The sequence below is a fragment of the Phalaenopsis equestris genome, unplaced genomic scaffold (assembly GCF_001263595.1).
Source record: "Phalaenopsis equestris unplaced genomic scaffold, ASM126359v1 Scaffold000326, whole genome shotgun sequence".
Taxonomy (NCBI): domain Eukaryota; kingdom Viridiplantae; phylum Streptophyta; class Magnoliopsida; order Asparagales; family Orchidaceae; genus Phalaenopsis; species Phalaenopsis equestris.
In genome coordinates, this window is record NW_018164768.1 from 53,736 (window position 1) to 59,548 (window position 5,813).

Sequence of the window (5,813 nt, forward strand, 5' to 3'; positions counted from 1 at the left end):
TTCATATCATATTACAATCATAAAAATAAATCTCTCAATTCTACTCCTCATCCTCTGAATCACCGCTATCCCAAACCTCTACAGGCTCATAATCAAAGTATCTATGATATGGTGGAAATTGCACTCGATTAACCATAATGAGGCTCTCTAAAGATGAGTGAAATTTCTCTTCATAATCACTTTTTCTCCTATTATACCTATCAGTATGATCTGCAAAACGCTATAAATTTTGTACCCTATCAGCGATATTGTTAATATTATATATCATCTTCTGTAATAATTGATCTTAGGTCTCAGTAGACTCACCTCTAGAAGTAGAAGCACGTGAAGTAGATGGTCTAGATATAGAAGCAGCAGTGGTAGAAGCAGCAGACGTTTCTATTCCATAACTCCTAGAAAATCCTCCTCTCCAGCCAAAAATAGAATGTTCAAAATAAGTCTTCACATTCACCTTTGTGATAGGCTTTAGAGGCAACTGTACTTCCTCCTAGCTATCATATTTTACTCCAGCCTGCTCATATAAGGAAAAGATCAAGGAAACAAATCCCAGACCTGCAGTCTGGTAGAGATAGCATAACTGATGATAGTCTGATAAATCAGAGAACTAATGTAATTTAACGTCACTCTCTCTCTCGGGTAACTTTGCTGAGATGATTTGTTGGTAGCAGACGAGCAGAAATAAAATAGTGTCATGCCTTCGAAGGTGCACTTAACTTTGATGTGGAAAAATTGACTCTCCTCTCATTAGTGATTTTCCAAAGTCCTCTTCCATCACTTAAATAAGAAATAATCTCATCTAGCTCCATCTCAGTCAAACTATAATTTGCATAAAAATATAAAGTATCTGGTGGCAAATGGTAGAACAAAAATGGTAGCAAATGGTAGAACAAATTGATTACCTCAAGTGAAAAAAGTACCAATTTTCCTCGAACCATGACTCTATCTTTTTCAGTCTTAGGGAGGTTAGCATAGAACTCCCTAACAACAGAAATAACTGCAACAACAGAAAAAAAACAGAATTGTTTCCACTATCGGCAAACGATCAAATCTTACACAGATCTATCTGGATTTTTGAAACATCGCTCCTGGATAAGTTTTCGTGATTGCAACGCATCACTGTACCTATCTTGAGCCTTTGAACTAAAAAATTTGCTTGAATCAAAAGGCATTTTTCCTTTACTCCTCTTCATTTTTGGTGTCATTCTACAAATTTATAAAATTTCAAAAATAACTATAAAATTTCAAAAATAACTTAAAATTTCAAAAATAACTTCAAAAGTCAAGTCTAAACTACTAAACTAACTTCCAAAAGTTTAAACTACACTTCCTATGCAATTTTCATAAATTGTTTCTCATTTTTTACCATGAATAGTTAATTTTCAAATTCTTTCGAATATACTCAAAATACATTGTGAAAATCCAAAATTTTTGCATAGAAGTAAAGCTCTTACCTTAAGAAATCCAAATCTAGTATTTTTTTCTTGATTCCACCAAGAAATCTCCACTTAATGGTGTGCTCTAGCTCTCCAAAATCACGATTTTGAGAGTTTGAAGGTTACAGGAGGATAAAATTGGTGATTTTCAGCTTAAATTTTCACTTTTAACTGTTCGCAAACTGGTTTTCATGAACCGGCGGTTAAGCGCGGATAAGTGACGCTTAGGCGCCTACCTCTCAGGTTAGCTCGCGCTTAAGTGCGATATGTGACTCTTATGCGTCAGCGCATGATTTTTGAGATTTTTAAATTTAAGAAAAATGCACTATTTGTCTAAGTACACCACCCCTAAATGGTCTTATAACACTTAAATGACTATTTTCATCTCCTACAACTCTACTTTCTCTCAAAACTCTCTTTATAACTCAATTCAATTCGAGGCTAAGAATAACACAAATTTTCACACAAACATACACATATATTAATTCACAAACAATAACAAGTACATATAACACTTAATTCTCACTCCAAATAGTCTCAGATGAGAAAATTTTCTAAATACAAACACCAAACAAAGAAACACAATTAAACTCATAAAAAGTCATAAACACTAAAAACAAACACTAGCATAAACACAAAAAATCCAAACAAACAAACTCAGACATAGAACTTAATTCCACTCTTCATTTGATGGGACAAACTCTGGTCATTCATTAATCTCTCCTGGGGCAATCAAAATATAAAGTTGATAAAACGGACGGTGGTGACGTGCTCTGATATTATCTTCTTCAATCCATTTCTGCTTAAGAAACATCTCCTTATCCGCTTCCTCTATATAACTAGTATGACTAAATTGCAGTTTCAATTGTCATCCAATATGCTCAAGATGTGCATGAATCTCAATTGCCTTGGTCTCAAGTAAAGTCATGGTAGTCCCAATTTTGTTGATCTTTTTTTATATTCCTTCGATACTAACGACTAAGAAACCGTTATACATCTCCTGTGCACTTTGACTAATGAATCTCTTCCTTCTTCTTCAAATTCATCTCCCATGAAAACATTTTCTCTAAATCTCTCCTTCTCTTATACTTTTAGGGCTAAAAATGATCTAGGGCGAAATTCCTTCACTAAACCCTTCTATTTATAGGCCTAAATCCTTCTGATAACTCCTAGACACGTCTAGGAACTGGCTTGGCACGTTTTTACAAACAAATTAGTGGTTAAACCTTGTAGAATCTTAATTTAGCACATGTCTTTGAACAGTCGCGCTTAAGCGCTGATTGGCTCTTAAGCGCCAAGTGCACTTTTTTGCACCAGTCAACTTATCGTCTAAATTCTTATTCTAACATGCCTTGATCACTAAATAAAGTTTTAAAATCAATACTAACACATAACAGTTCAAAAATACTACCCCCAATTTTTCTTAATCACACACAAACAATAATCAAAGCAAAACACACTGATAACTATGAGTTGCCTCCCACAAAGCGCTTGATTTAACGTCGTCAGCCCAACGTAACCAGTGTTTATTCTGATTGACCCAACATCATTGCTTCATTAAATTTATGTTGATTCCCTATAAAATAAGGTTTCAGTCTATGACCATTCACTTTAAACACTTTATCAGTCTTAGGATCTTTAATATCCATAACTCCGTAAAGATAAACTTTCATCACAACAAATGGGCCCATCCACCTGTACTTAAGTTTGCCTGAATATAATCTTAACCTTGCATTATATAGCAAAACTTGTTACCCTGGCTGAAAATTTTTAGTAAGAATCTTTTGATCATGTCACTTCTTCATCTTTTCTTTGTAAATCTTAGCATTTTCATAAGATTCATTCTTTATCTCTTCAAGCTCATTTCGATAATTTTAAATACAAACTACTATAATCATAATAAAAGTAAAGATAAAATATGGGTTGCCTCCCATAAAGGGCTTGGTTTAATGTCGTCAGCTCGACCTATTTAGGTGTCATGACCGCGACTTTTTTATATACTTAAAAAATATAAGAATTTGACATCACTACTAGAAGATTTAAATTTCTGGCAACGGTGACAAAAACTTGATATGACTTTTAATATGCAAAAATTTATGAACCCAGATTTATATATTTATAATGATTTTGTAAAGTCACAATTTTAAATGCAAGTATACGTATCGCTCAAGTACTATAGGGCTCTAGTGGAGTCTCATTTATCGATCCCACAGGAAAGCGAGGTAAGAGGTCCTTAGTCAAATTCTAACATACTACTATTAGTCCTTATTTGGAAGTGCGATTTAAGAGGTTTTACTAACATATACTCCTAAATGTAAGTCTTAAGTTTAACACAACTAATAACTACTCCTAAATGCAAATATTAATTCTAAAGATAACCCTTTTTGGTTGAATTGGTTTGGAGAATTTTGAGATATTAAAAACTACTATTCTTATGTAATGAATTGGATAATGTAAAGGAATGAGATGCATTAAATATTGTATGTGTCAAATAGAAGCAATCTTATTCTTTACTCTTTAGTCCAGGCATAAAGAACATTAACTAATCATATGTTTGTTTACTGAATCCGTGGCTAGGCTGGGAGGATACCGACTCTCACTTCGGAGCTCTCACGTTCCCCTCGCCTGAGGGCTAACATCTCCGCTTTAGTACTCAAACAATAGGACTGAATTGGGGATTTTAGTCTGTCACCCTAAAATCTCCAATTCTACACTCATCAAAGTATATTTCCCTATTTATTTGCATTCAACTCCCATGAACTTAACCATCCATGGAATCTGAATGTGGCTCTACTTTGTTGAGAATTACACAGCCCTCTCAGGTCTTAATGTAATTACAACGAATTTTAACACTACAACAGACCTTTATTGTAATGTAAATAAAGTGCAAGTAAAAACCCTCACATTTATAATTAAATGCACTTGTAACATGCATCACAATATCTTAAACATGAATTCTACTCATTACAAAAGAAAAATAAAATGAAAACAATGGCATTATCTTCTCATACCATTATTTCCAAACAAGGAGTGAGAGTAAGAGAAACACATCACGAAGCATGAAGAAAACACAACAAAAAACTTCATTTAATCAAAGCAAATCCACTAGATAAGTGTTTACAAAAATATAAGATAATGAAGAACACAATACTTAGCCTTTTCCCTTTGAAAGAAAGAAGAAAATCTCTCACACAAAGTCTCCCGCCGATCCATGCAATGCTAGAACATCTCCTTACAAATTCTCTCAAAATCCCATCTCCAATCTCTCCAAAAGGGTGGAAATCTACATTTCTACTCCTATTCTAAAAACCCTAAACTTTCTCTACACTTTTCCTAACATTCTTCTCACACATATCCCCTTTTTTAACCTAAATTCATTCTTTTAAAGTGTACAGATGAAGTTTGAAGAGTTGTGACAAGAATCCTTTCAAAAAGCATCAAAATACGTTGAATTTCAGCCCATAATCGCCAAAAGTTGGTCCATAGTCATCCCGGGCGCCGTCGGCGGGCTTTTCTGTCATTTTTCGGTCTTCTCGGGTAAAAGCGGAGCTCCACCCTTTCCCCTTTAAAGTGTAATCTCATTCAAAAATATGCAAGAAGTGTAAAAGAGATTAAGCATCGAAAGACTCATCGAAAGATGACAGGGCAAAATTTCATTTCTTGCTCGTTTTTGCTCCAAATTGCACCGTTTTTGTTTTTTTTCTCCAAAAGTCCATTTCTTGTACCTGAAACTAAAAACATGCAAAATATCTTCCTTTAAAGAGCAATATCATCAATAATCAGTGTAAAATAGGTACAAAAATCTCAACATATGTTTCTTTGGTCAATGGGGACATTCCTATAAAAGTTCTATATGCATTCTTATAAGCCCACAAAGCATAGTCAAGTTTGACTGGCCAATCTATTTTTGTTGGATTTATAGATTTTTTCATAATTCTTTTAATTTCACGATTAGATCATTCAGCCAAACCACTTGTCTGAGGATGGTACGCAGTAGCAATCCTATGATTTATATGATATTTCTTTAATAACTTCTCCATTATGACATTTTTGAAATGACTTCCCCCATCAGTAATGATAACTCTTGGCATTCGAAATCTACAAAATATGTTCATTTTCAAAAAATTTGCAACACTTTGAGCATCACATCGAGGTAAAGCAACAGTTTTATCCATTTGGATACATAATCCACTGCTAACAGAATATATAAATTTCTGAAAGATGATATAAATGGTCCCATGAAATCTAATCCCCAAACATCAAATATTTCAACTTCTAACATATAATTGAGGGGCATCTCATTTCTTCTAGAAATATTGCTTACTCTTTAACATCTATCACAAGTTTTGATATAAGCATTAACATCTCTAAAAATTGTAG